Genomic DNA, 14893 nt, shown 5'->3' with positions numbered 1-14893 from the left:
CACCTTATTACGAATGCTCCTCGCATTAAGACACAAAGCCTTCGGGCTTGTTTTTTTAACATTTTTACACCTTTTAGAATTATTATTTACTGTGGCCATGTTTGATTTAAACCCTTGATTTCTCTGACTGCCACTTTTGCTTTTCGCCTTCATGTCTTTTGCTTCTATCCTTGTTTCCTTTTCCTCTGTCTCCCTGCACAGGTTCCCAAACCCCTGCCATTTTAGTTTAAACCCTCCCCCAGAGCACTAGCAAACACTCCCCCTAGGACATCCGTCCCGGTCCTGCCCAGGTGCAAACCATCCAGTTTGTATTGGTCCCACCTCCCCCAGAACCGGTTCCAATGTCACAGGAATTTGAATCCCTCCCCCTTGCACCATTCCTCTAGCCACATATTCATCTGAAATATCCTTCTATTTCTACTCTGACTAGCACGCGGCACTGTTAGCAATCCTGAGATTACTACTTTTGAGGTCCTATTTTTTAATTTACCTCCTAACTCCCTATATTCAGCTTTTAGGACCTCATCCTGGTTTTTACCTATATCGTTGGTACCTATATGCATCACAACAACTGGCTGTTCACCCTCCCCCTCCAAAATGCTCTGCAGCCGCTCTGAGACATCCTTGACCCTTGCACCAGGGAGGCAACATACCATCCTGGAGTCTCGTTTGCGGCAGCAGAAATGCCTAACCATTCCCCTTACAATAGAATCCCCTATCACTATAGCTCTCCCACTCTTTTTCCTCCCATCCTGTGCAGCAGAACCACCCACGGTGCCAGGAAGTTGGCTGCTGCTGTCTTCCCTCGATAAGCCATCTCCTTCAACAATATCCAAAGCGGTATATCTGTTTGAGAGGGGGATGGCCACAGGGGACCCCTGCACCAATACTCTGCCTGGCGGTCACCCATTCCCTTCCTGCCTGTGCAGCCTTTACCTGCGGTGTGACCAACTCACTAAACGTGATATCCACGACATCCTCAGCATCGTGAATGCTCCAGTATGTATCCATTCGCAGCTGCAGCACCGCAATGTGGTCTGCCAGTAGCTGCAGCTGGATACACTTCCCGCACACATGGTCATCAAGGACACAGGAAGTGTCCCTGATTTCCCACATAGTGCAGGAGGAGCATGCCACAGGGCCGAGCTGTGCTGCCATGACATACCCTTTAATTAATTCAAATTAAATTAAATTAAATCAAATCAATACCACCAATTACACTACAATTAAATGATATACTCAAGGGCCCTTGTTTACCAGCACTCCCCGCTACACAACAGAGACCCTAGAAACTATAAACTTTGCACACGAAAATCCTGAACTTGCGGGACCTTTCTGGGCGCGTACACACCCGTAGGCCCCAGAAAACCTGGGCCAATATAACTGTCTTTCCAAATTAGTCCTGCCAAAGTGCATCCGTTCACACTTCTCTACATTGAACTCCATCTGCCATGCTTCTGCCCCTGTCACCATCCTGTCTATGTCATCCTGAAGCCTATAACTATCCTCATCATGATCTACTACTTTGCCAAGTTCGTTTCAGCTGCAAACTTTGCATTGCTGCTGCCTACATCCGAGTCTAGGTCATTTATAAAAATTGCAAAGAGTAATGGAGTCAAAACTGACCCTTGGGGAACACTACTGCACACTACCTCCCAGTCTGAGAAACATCCATCCATCAACACCCTTTCCTTCTTGTCACTGAGCCAATTTTATATCCATACTGCCACTTTCCCCTTAATTCTATGGGCTTCCACCTTCTTAATAAGCCTCCTGTGTGGCACTTTGCCTTCCGAAAGTCCATATACACAACATCTACTACCTTGATCAACCTTCTCTGTTACTTCATCACAAAATTCAATCAAGTTAGTCAGACGTGATTTACCTTTAACAAACCAATGCTGGCTCTCCTTGATTAACCTATGCCTTTCCAAATGAAAGTTTTATTTTGCCCCTGGTAATGGTTTCCAATGACTTCCCCACCACCTGACAGGCTGACTGGCCTGTAGTTTCCTGGTTTATCCCTCTCCCCTTTCTTGAATAGTGGTATAACATTAGCAACCCTCCAGTCCTCCGGCACTACTCCTGTATCCAATGATGATTGAAAGATTGTGACCAATGCCTCTGCTATTTCTACCTTTGCTTCTTTCAGCAACCGAGGATACATTCCATCTGGACCAGGAGACTTACCAACTTTCAGTAATGCTAATCTTTTTGTTCTTTTTAATGTAGCATCTCAATGTAAATAATTGAAACCGATAAAGAATTAGAGATTGTTATATATTAATAAGAATTAAAAAGTATATTGTGGTACAAAAATGAAACTTCCTCTCTGTCCCAGAAGAGTGCATGTGAAGATTTTAAAAGCATACGGCATGCCAGTTTAGTCAGTGCACCGTCATCGGACTACAGAATAATAAATTCATGAAAGGGATTTTGTGTAAAGTCACAATGATAATAGCGATGATGAATCCTAAAATCACTGAAATTATAGCAGTTATACAATAAATATAGTAACAGCATACTTTAGGAAAATGTTGGATGATGTGTTTTTTGTTACAGACATGCAGTTTATATAATTCCTTTGCATTTTTTAAAAGTACAGGCTCAGGTTTACCATGAGCATTTGTGATAAAATAAAACCTATGCTTACTGCTTCAGTTCTGTGGAATAAGGCGCAAGTTAGGCTCTGCTTATTAAAAATGCTCCAATTATACAGATTTATTACAGTAACACCTCGCTGATTTTATTTCTGAACAACAGCCAACTGCCAACAGCAAATGTGAAAATATATTTCAATTCAAAACTGGACGTACCACTGCATAAAAGATTTGTGACTCATAGACGAATCAAGTTGATTTTGAATTGAAATCGCTTTCATAATAGAGACTCTTAAAAAAAATCAGTGCTCATGATAGCACTCATTAATTAAAAATATTTTAACATGTTTTAAAAGTGTTAGAAACAGAATAATTAACAGTTAGCTATGTGCTATCAGGGCAGGGCTCCAACATAACTCACTCTTGGAAACTTTTAGCAAATCACATACACAGTCATACATTTATCCATATATTGTTTCTGTGGATAATGTTTTTATTCCTACATTTTACAGGTTTGTATTTCTCTCATTGTCTAAAGTTCCATGGTGCCACCTACCATTCCCCAACTCAACATGACAGGCCAACAGCTTGCTCCCATTTGAACTGTCTATAGGAGCTACACGGGCCCAGCAGGTTGGCATGCACTCCAATGTCTATTCATGTGCCCTTCACTTCTCAAGACAGCCTGCCGGAGATTGGAAAGTTATCAGCCTAGAAAATCGATCACACCCATCTGTTAGAAATTAAATACTGAACATTATTTAATCCTCTATGTAAAACTCCAGTTATTTTTTTTAAAAATGTAGTGTTCAGTGGACTCCTTCATACAACTCTTTCCCCACATACTCTGCTCTGTGCCACTGTTTCCTTTTTACAGAGACAAATAAATTAATGCATAACCTCTTAAAGTTTTCCTTGAATCTGAAAATACTTCAGTCTCCTTTCAATATTTCAGGAACGAATCATGGCAATGGTTCAAAATAATTGTTTGAAATTGTTGGTGCAAAGAAATACAAAACATAGTAAGAGATTGCATCAGAAAGAGTCCATATTCACCCCTTTGAGGACTTTGGTAGGACATCTGTATCCAAAACAATCTGTGAATTTTTTTTCACAATTCTCTTATATTAGGGATTCAGTAAATATTATTCCTCTTTATAATACACAACAGTCAACAGAATGTATTTAAGATGTGATCTGACCAAACTTGGTTTGAATGTACATAGATTCATAGATTCATAGAAGATAGGAGCAGGAGTAGGCCATTCGGCCCTTCGAGCCTGCTCCGCCATTCAATGAGATCATGGCTGATCATCCAATTTCAGTACCCTGTCCCTGCCTTCTCCCCATATCCCTTGATCCCTTTATCCTCAAGAAATATATCCAACTCTTTCTTGAATATATTTAATGAACTGGCCTCCACCGCCCTCTGTGGTAGAGAATTCCACAGGTTCACCACTCTCTGGGTGAAGAAATTCCTCCTCATTTCAGTCCTAAATGGCCTACCCTTTATCCTTAGACTATGACCCCTTGTTCTGGACTCCCCGGCCATCAGAAACATCCTTCCTGCATCTAGTCTGTCCAGACCTGACAGAATTTTATAGGTTTCGATGAGATCCCCTCTCAGTCTTCTAAACTCCAGTGAGTATAAGCCCAATCGACACAATCTCTCCTCATACGTCATTCCTGCCATCCCAGGTATCAGCCTGGTGAATCTTCGCTACACTCCCTCCATGGCAAGAACGTCCTTCCTCAGGTAAGGTGACCAAAACTGCACACAATACTCAAGGTGTGGTCTCACCAAGGCCCTGTACAACTGTAGCAAGACATCCTTGTTCCTGTACTCGAACCCTCTTGCTACGAAGGCCAACATACCATTTGCCTTCTTAACCGCCTGCTGCACCTGCATGCTTACCTTCAGCGACTGGTGCACAATAACACCCAGGTCTCTATGCACTTCCCCTTCTCTCAATCTATTGCCATTCAAATAATAATCTGCCTTCCTGTTTTTGCCACCAAAGTGGATAACCTCACATTTATCCACATTATAGTGCATTTGCCATGTTTCTGCCCAATCACCCAACCTGTCCAAATCGTACTGGAGTTTCACGACATCCTCCTCACAGCTTACCCTCCTGCCCAACTTTGTGTCATCTGCAAATTTGGAGATATTACATCCAATTCCCTCGTCCAGATCATTAATATATATTGTGAACAGCTGGGGTCCTAGGACCGATCCTTGCGGTACCCCACTAGTCACTGCCTGCCACTCGGAAAACGACTCGTTTATTCCAACTCCTTGCTTTCTGTCCGCCAACCAGTTCTCTATCCAAGTTAATACCTTGGCCCCAATCCCATGTGCCTTAATTTTGCACGCTAATCTCTTATGTGGGACCTTATTGAAAGCCTTCTGAAAGTCCAAATACACCACACCCACTGGTTCTCCCTTATTTATTTTACCAGTTACATCGTCAAAAAATTCCAGTAGATTAGTCAAGCATGATTTACCTTTTGTAAATCCATGTTGACTTTGCCCGATCCTGTCACTGCTTTCCAAGTGCACTTGCTATTACATCTTTTATAATAGACTCTAGCATTTTCCCCACTACCGATGTCAGGCTTACCGGTCTATAATTCCCCGCTTTTTCCCTACCACCTTTTTTAAATAGTGGGGTAACATTAGCTACCCTCCAATCCATGGGTACCGTTCCAGAATCTATTGAGTTCTGGAAGTTGACCAGCAATGCATCTACTATCTCTAGGGCCACTTCCTTAAGTACCTTGGGATGTAGACCATCAGGCCCTGGGGATTTATTGGCCTTCAGTCCCATCAATTATCCTAACACCATTTCCCTACAAATACTGATTTCTTTCAGTTCCTCCCTTTCATCAGACCCTATGTTCCCCGGCATCTCTGGGAGGTTATTTGTGTCCTCCTTTGTGAAGACAGAACCAAAGTATGTATTTAGTTGGCTAGCCCTTTCCTTGTTTCCCATTATAAATTCCCCTGATTCTGACTGTAAGGGACCTACGCTTGACTTCACCAATCTTTTTCTCTTCACATATCTATAAAAGCTTTTACAGTCAGTTTTTATGTTCCCTGAAAGCTTACTCTCATACTCTATTTTCCCTTTCTTAATTAATCCCTTTGTCCTCCTTTGTTGACTCCTAAACTGCTCCCAATCCTCAGGATTATTGCTTTTTCTAGCCAATTTATATGTCCTCTCCTTGGATCTTATGCTATCCCTAATTTCCCTTGTTAGCCACGGTTGAGTCACCTTTTTTGTTTTATTTTTATGCCAAACTGGGATGAACAAATTCTGTAGCTCATCCATTCGGTCTTTGAATGTTTGCCATTGCCTATCCACCGTCAACCCTTTGAGTGCCATTCCCCAATCAATCCTACCCAACTCGCTCCTCAGACCATCGTAGTTTCCTTTATTTAAATTGAGGACCCTTGTCTCTGAGTCAACTACTTCATTCTCCATCTTAATGAAGAATTCGATCATATTATGATCGCTCCGACCCAAGGGGCCTCGTACAACAAGATTGCTAATTAATCCTTTCTCGTTACATAATACCCAGTCTAAGATGACCTGATGTCTGGTTAGTTCCTCGACATATTGGTCCAGGAAACCATCCCGTAAACACTCCAGGAATTCCTCCTCCACAGTATTGTTACTAATTTGGTTGGCCCAATCTATATGTAGATTAAAGTCACCCATGATGACTGCTGTGCCCTTTTTGCACATTTCTTTAATTTCCCTTTTAATGCCATCCCCAACCTCCGCCTTACTGTTTGGAGGTCTATATACCACTCCCACTAATGTATTTGTCCCCTTAGTATTTCTCAATTCTACCCATGCAGATTCCACATCATCAGAGCTAATATCCTTCATTACAATTGTATTAATCCCTTCTTTAACCAGTAATGCTACCCCACCTCCCTTTCCTTTTTGCCTATCTTTCCTAAATATTGAATACCCCTGAATGTTGAGTTCCCAGTCTTGGCCATCCTTGAGCCACGTTTCCGTAATCCCAGCCAAATCATATTCGTTTACCTCTATTTGCGCAGCCAATTCATCCACCTTATTACAAATGCTCCTCGCATTAAGACACAAAGCCTTCAGGCTTGTTTTTTTAACGCTCTTAGACCTATTAGAATTATTATTTGCTGTGGCCACGTTTGATTTAAACTGTTGATTTCTCTGACTGCCACTTTTGTTTTTCTCCTTCCTATCTTTTGCTTTTATCCCTGTTTTCCTTTCCTCTGTCTCCCTGCTCAGGTTCCCAACTCCCTACCATTTTAGTTTAAACCCCCCCGAACAGTGCTAGCAAACCTCCCCGCCAGGATATTTGTCCCGCTCTGGTTCAGGTGCAACCCGTCCGACTTGTATATGTCCCACCTTCCCCAGAAGCAGGCCCAGTGATCCAGGAAACTAAAGCCCTCCCTCCTGCACCAACTCTTTAGCCACGCATTCATCTGCTCTATCCTCCTATTCCTATACTCACTAGCACGTGGCACGGGGAGTAATCCAGAGATTACAACCTTTGAGGTCCTATTCTTTAATCTGCTACCTAGCTCCCTAAATTCTTGCTGCAGGACCGCATCCCTCTTCCTACCTATGTCGTTGCTCCCAATGTGAACCACGACCTCTGCCTGTTCACCCTCCCCCTTCAGAATGCCCTGCAGCCGTTCAGTGACATCCTTGACCCTGGCACCAGGGAGGCAGCAAACCATCCTGGAGTCACGTCTATGGCCACAGAAACGCCTATCTGTTCCCCTTACAATAGAATCCCCTACCACGATTGTGCTCCCATTCTTTTTCCTCCCTTCCTGAGCAGCAGAAGTACCCCTGGTGCCAGGAAGTTGGCTGCTGCTGCCTTCCTCTGGTAAGTCATCCCCCTCAACAGTATCCAAATTGGTATACCTGTTTGAAAGGGGGATGGCCACAGGGGTCCCCTGCACTACCTGCCTGTCTCTACTACTCTACCTGATGGTCACCCATTTCCCTTCTGCCTGCGGCATGACCAACTCATCAAACGTGTAATCCACGACCCGCTCAGCATCATGAATGCTCCAAAGCCCATCCATCCGCAGCTCCAGCGCTTCCATGCGGTCTGCTAGTAGCTGCAGTTGGATGTATTTCTGGCACACGTGGTCATCAGGGACACTGGCAGCGTCCCTGAATTCCCACATAGAGCAAGAGGAGCATAACACAGGGCTGGGCTCTCCTGGCATGACTTACCCCTTTAATTAATTTAAATTAATTCAATACCACCAGTTAAAGATATACTCTAGGGCGCTTGTATGGTTTACCAACAGTCCCCGCTACACCAGAAAGACCTTAGCAACTATAAACCACAGAGTTAAAGTTTAACAACTAGAGAAATACTCACCAACCAATCACTTGCCTGCTCCCTGGTGACGTCACACTCTGATTACTTTTTACCTCTCTCCCCGCTGCTGCCGCCACTTTTAAGCCTCACCTCCGGTCGCTGTTTTCCCCCAGGTCCAGGTCCCAGGTACAGAAATTCACTACTTAGAGGCTTTAATATCACATTTATTTTGATCTATATTATTATTATAATAAATAAAAATGAGGATTATCTATCTAGCAATTCTTTTAATTTGTGTATCTCTCCAAGTCATTTGTTCATTCTTCTAACTCAATTAAATAATGTGCCACAAGTCAATATTTCACAATGTTCCTGGATAATCATTTAAATGCAGTTCATCTTGACATCACTTCGCCTTATGATATATTGTGTGCAGCTAAAAGATATGACAATAATTCTCAGGTTGTCACCAGTCCACTCTGTGCAGGTGCACTTGCTACAGTCTGTGCTTTAATGCAGCTACTTTCGATTGCTCTTTTCATCAAGTATTGCTTAAAAACTCTGGCAGTCATTTTCTAAAGCCCATTTGAACTGTCTTCACTTCTTACAGAAACACCAAGTAGATTATTTACCTGTAGGTGCCATAGTCATTCTTCAACTAAAGATGATGCTCCATGTAACATTGCTAAGCTAAAATAAGTAGTCAGCAAATTGGAGGAGCACCTGTCTCTTTAAGAGACTTTTTAGCCAGACCTCACATGATCCTCCCTTACTGCATCTATAAGACGATCCCCTTTGTGCTTTTGACCAGAAGATGCATCTTAGTGTGAGCATCAGTGATGAAACTGTGAGGGTCATAATTAAAATGGAGACAAACCCATTGGGCTGGATTTTACCAACCTTGGCGGATCCATGGCGGGCAATATTGGTGGCGGGTCCCAACCCCACTGCTGGCTCCAGCCACTGTGTAGAATGATTTTACGTTGATTGGGCTTGTTAAGCCCGCTCAGCATGTTTGCCGCCCAATTGAAGGAAGCAGGTCTGATGACATCATTTGATGACGCGTCATCAGCCGGTATCCTTAAAGGGACCATGCTCAACTTTACTTTGACAGTTGTGCTATCAGTGTTCTACAGCATTGAGGTGTTGCAAACACTGACAAGCACTGCACAGAGGTGCAGGGCTGCACCCAGGCTCTCCCATGACTCCCTCCATATGCTTATGGAGGGAGTCACAGCACACAGGGAGGTTCTCTTCCCTTCCAATGGGCGGAAGAGACCTCCCCAGGACACCAACGCAGCCTGGTTGCACATTGCACAGGATGACACAAGCAGGGATGTTGTAAGGAGGACAAGGCTGCAGTGGTGCAAACCTTTCAATGATCTCAGTAGATCACGAAACGTTACTGCAAAGCCACACTCAACCTCATCCTGCTGTGCCTCTCATTACATCCCCATCACTCTGCCTTCCCTACGCTACTCCTACACATCCTTACTCGCACCAACTTACCTTGCACCTCCACCCATCCCTCTCTATCTACACTATCACTTCCCCATCTCACCAGCCACCCCTCACACTCACCATCATCCTAGTCCAATCATACCAACTAACAACACACAACGGTAGGCACTTGTGTGTTTTAGCCAATGTTCATGTGAAGTTTCTGTTAATGTGCTGTCAAACATTGAAATCTTTATTTTCAGCACTTTGCATTCTTGGACAGGTTTATGTGAACCTTTGGAAGTGGTTTAGTGAGTTGCAGTGAATGGTGCGACATAACGGTACCCCCTGCAATGGCGATGAGTGTGAAAGGAATGGCTTGGGCATTGTAGGGATGCTTTATGGTTTTGGTGTGGGGTGGTGCTAACCTGGCACATCCTGTGGCAGCCAGGGTGTACGGGATCAAGTGAAGTAAATTTGGTTATGGTGAGGCCATCCCAGGCAGGGGTACTGATGCCCTGTGTCTTGTGCAGCATCAGGTGATTGCAGAGAAGGTTGGTGTTGTTGTTGGTAATGCTGGTGGGCCTGGTGCTTCTGGTGTTGGGGCTGATCATGGTGGGATTCTGAGGACCAAGGTGAGATATTTTCAAGGGCACTGATGCTGATGTAATAGATGGCAGGTGAACTTGAGATGGCAGAAGCGATCTGTCAATGGTGTGAGAGGTTGTTCCAATGAGGAAAGAAAGTTTACTCCAAACACTTGTAACCTGCATAAAGCTCAATCTGTCTTCCAAATGCAGTAAGCAACAGCTTCTGAGCTTGAAAAGTGAACAGATGTGAGATGGGAGCTTTTATAGCACATTTGCAGCTGAGATGATTCCATGGTCATACAACTCATGACCTCCTTATCTGACGTGATCCCCGAGCAGCGTGGTCCCCATGGGCGACCTCATAAAATGTAAAGGTGAGCTCAAAATACTTCTTAATGGGCTGTTAACAAGGTCATAATGACCTGAATTGCCTCCCCCGCCGCTGTCAAAAAAACACATTTTCCCACCCGACCCGCCACCGGTGACCCCCCGAAAAATTCCTCCTTTTGTGTTTCACTGCCATGATGGATTAGAATTAACAAAAATGTAATTGTAAATAACTAGTTGTTTTATAGTTTAAAAAACTATACTTACATCAAATAGTGCTGAAGTTAGGACTTAAGAATATGACCATACAAATAATCCTCCTTTAAAATCCCAGCAATACACATTAAAATCTGACGAATTATGCAGAGTCAAGAACCGCATAGTTCAACTTATTAGGACAGAGGGGGTGCTACTTTTATTCAAGGAATAATAACAGCTATATTATGTACCTTTCTTCATCATTGGTATACTGGGTTAGGGAGGATGAAAATCAGGCTTTTCTCCATGGGCTGGGGTGGGGCTAGAATTTAGAATGCAACCCGCATCCATTGGGCTTCTGTTCCACGTAAACTCCCCCACAAATTTTGCACAGGAAGGGGGAGTGCAGGGGTACCTCTTAAGCCACTCTAAATATGTGCTGTATTTTTTCGGGCGGCTTGTCTGGAGACATTCCTGGGCTACTCCAGGGATTTCACCCAACTCACTCCTGTTTGACCCAGTGGATCTCATGTTTGATGTAAGTTCCATTGTAAGCCTTCTAAAGGCCCCAAGGGGTAAAAGGTTAGGCATAGTCAATCCCCACCATTCCTTGTGAAATTCAACTTCAGCGGAGATGCAAAATTCCCAGTAGCAGATTGGCCACCTGTTATACACCTCATTGAGTTCAGTGGAAAGGAACATTTGGTGAGATGTATAATGGGGTGGCTGATCAGCTACCACCCATTTTATGTCCCCGCCGAAGTTGAATTCCACCACCCCCCCCCACCCCCATGTCTCCTGCAGCCAGTCAATAATATTAACCTGCTGGATCTTATTGAACCCATACTTCACTGTGTCTTCCCAACTGTCTCCGATCTTATTTGGGTAAGTAACAGTGCTGTTGCTGTTGCAGTAGCAGAGTTCCGTGGTGATATCATGACGTTCCATTGTGACACCAGCACGCACAAATGTTTCCCCTCATTATTGTAATGGCGTCATGAGACAACATTATGAGATCACTATTTCATGCCTGTGCTTGACTTAAACATCATAGGCAGCTCTGGTGATGCACTGAATATTGGGCCCCCAAAGTGTAGCCAGTTAACAAGACCAGTTGCATATTGCAACTAACTCGCTCTCTCAAGGTCCAGGCTAAAAAGTAAAAGCAGCTTAACACTACCCAAGCTTAATGCTTTTCTTGCAATGTCAGATAGCACCCGACACCGGCTGTGTGGCATCTGCTTATGTCATAATAGCCTTAAAAGCATGAGAAGAAGTGTTGCCATAACTTATGATGAAATCAAACGAATTAACTGTATAATTGCTTTATAACCATAGATTTATGCCGTCAAAATTCTAGATCAGCAACTCCATTATCTGAATTAAAATGTCAAGAGCTCTGACAATGATTTAAGTAACACAGCAGACTCAGCACATAGCAGAAAATTGTGACATCACACGAAACCAAGCTATTGTCACATTGCTTCTACTTAAAAGACATCCATCTTCTCATTAATATTAACAAGCATCAAAGTTGTTGACGTATATTGTCTTTATATAAATACTAGCTCCTGGTGATTTTTAGAGGTAATACTAAAGTAGGTTGTAATTAGCAATCTAGAATATTATAATATATAAATCTATTTTTGATATTAGATAACAAAGCAACATGCTGCAGCAGGTGACAGCTGTAAAAAGGACAAATACCTCATGAATTTGACCTAGTTCATTCCTGGAAATATTAAGAGAAATTGTACTGGATCCCCATAGATTGTAACTCACTTCTAGACATGTTTTATTGCAGGAATTCATAAATGCATCAATCAGGTGTGGTTCTTGGTTCCAATAAAGATCATTTCACAAGTTAATTTTACCTCTCATGCAGTCAAATGAAAATTGGAACATTTTCCAATAAGTGCTCAAACCCACAAATTATGATTTGCAGTATCAACTGTGCATCAGCTCCAGATCAACATCTTTCAACTTGGCATGCAAGAGTGGCATAAAGAAAAACAAAAATAGCACCTCGTTATCAAGCAACAGCTGAGCATCAGGAATTGAGGCTGGTAAAATATACAGCCATTGACTGAAATCCTATGGTTTGTGTTGTGTTCTGAATGTCTGGAGGACATTAAACCTGTTGTGCATGTTCCAGGTGCCATTTCCCCTATAGGTCTGTAGTTTTTCCACAGTCAATTTTAATTATGAGGCATCTGGCTCATTTTCACATTCTTCACGGTGGAAAATAATTTAAATTAACAGGTGTCAACTATTTATGTGCTGTCATGTCAAATTTTTTGACACTTTACAAAGAACAGCAACCTCATGGCGTTCTTCACATTGACACAATTGCAAAATGATAAGCCTTCACTTCAAAAATTGGAAAACTTTATTGTAGAAAGATAGTTTTTTTCAAATGTTTAGTGGCATCACAGATCAACACCCAAGATTTTAAGAAATAAACAGGTTTGTTTTCGCTTTTGCTTTCTTAAATCCTATCTTTGGGGTTACTGTTCCTCTATTTAAAATCTTGTGCTGTACACTAGAGAAATCTTTCCCAACTTTAACATTAATATTAATGCAAATGATAATGCTGGTTTCACATTTCTCAAATGGCTTAACTGCTAACTAACTAATGAAGGTATTACCAGCTGACGTTATCACAACAGAGGAGGGCACAATTTCAGGGCCACGAAGTCTCAGCGTATAACATTAAATCTTGTTTCCCAGACAGGTCATGATTGGCACTTGTTCTTCTGTGATGATGAAATGTCATTCCAAGCTCAATCCCGTAGCTAAAATAGCAATTTCTGTGCACCTCCTTTGTCACCATCCTTTGTTAATACGGTACTATTTGCTCCTTCTATGTTCTGCCATGACTGTATATTAAGAATACTGCACTGGCTCTTATTTGTGCTGTCCCATCTATTCTTTTCACAAGTGAAGGATTGAGAAGTCTGGTCACTGGCCACTCCCAGGAACAAGAAGAAGCTAAGCAAGATGAGCTTTCCCCACCCACATTTTAGAAACACAGGAGACATCATCAAATGCACGGGTTAATAATGTAGAAGAAGGTTGATTCACAAAGAGAATAATCCTTGTGAGGCATTAGGATTCTTCCATTAGGCTCAGATGCTGAACAGAGACCCAGTTGCTCAGAAGCCTCTTCTGGCATGCTTGGGCATGTAGACTTCTCAGCAGACTCAAACAGAGGATGCTGGCCCATATATATGGTGGTGATCCACTCAATGTGACACTGCAATGAGAAGTGTAAAGGAAAGGCTGGGTGCTCTGAAAGCGATTGTGGATCATTTTAACCTAACATATCCAGTGGGAAACTGATAGGATCAGATCAGCTGCCCATTTTACACCCTGCTCGATTATACTTTCTAATGGGGGGGGGGCGGGCGAAGGGGCGACGTAATACGGGCAACTAATCCAATCCAGTCAGTTTCCTGCCTCACTATGTCCTAGATCTCTTGGAGCCTAAATGACATGTGTAAAGCAATCAGGAAAGGCATCTTGAACTTGAGTTCTCAGGTACTGTAAGTGTTACAAGTGGTGCTTGTTGCAGCAGCTTCAGTAAGTGAGACCAGAAGCACAGTGTGTGCAACTCACATGCTGCTATGGAAGCCTTGCAGAAATCAGTGAGTGCAAGCTTCCACTCTTTAGGAGCTCAACTGCAGACTATTCTCTAGGAGTAATTACAGGAGTTCATACAACTGCATCGTTCTGTGCTGCAGCGGGACACTGATCCTTGCAAGCCTATGCATTGCAGTATGAGGCATAGAAGTAGTCAGGGTTTGACAATTGACTCTCATGCTGGCGGTGGGCTTGTGCCAACACCAAGCCCAGAGCACGTGTCAATGGAACAGTCCTCTGAATCCTCGGATATTGTGGTAGAAACCTCTCAGGAAGTTCTTGGGCTGAAGGCTGCTACATCCCAAGGAGTAAGTAGGGGCAGTTCACAGCCACTGGCCTGTGCAACAGCCACAAGAGGTAGGTTGAAAAAGAGCACCAGAAACAACCCGGTAAATTTGTCTCACTTGTTCATTTGTTGCACAGAAATTCTGCACAAAAAATGCCTTTTTAGATGACCACAGTTCTGCACATGCAATCTGTAATAGTGATAGGCACAGAAATACAGACATCTGCACAGAAATGCATAATAAATGTTGCCACTAATTGAAATATCATGCTGTCTATGCCTTTTCTGTGGAGGCCAAGTGATAGCTGCACACATTCATTAGTAACCATTACTGTTCAGATGTAAAGCAGCAGTAATTACAGCAGCTATGCTCACCAGAAGGATATTTACCTTTGCCAGAGATAAAGTAATAAACTCAGTGCAGAGCAAGAGGACTGTTGAAAGTTCACTCCACCCAACGGAATACAGCT

Source organism: Somniosus microcephalus, chromosome 7, assembly GCF_052327205.1.
Source record: "Somniosus microcephalus isolate GS21.2 chromosome 7, FLI_Smic_1.0, whole genome shotgun sequence".
NCBI classification, from domain to species: Eukaryota; Metazoa; Chordata; class Chondrichthyes; order Squaliformes; family Somniosidae; genus Somniosus; species Somniosus microcephalus.
The sequence above is the reverse complement of the archived record's forward strand: the minus strand, read 5'-3'. Positions refer to the sequence as shown.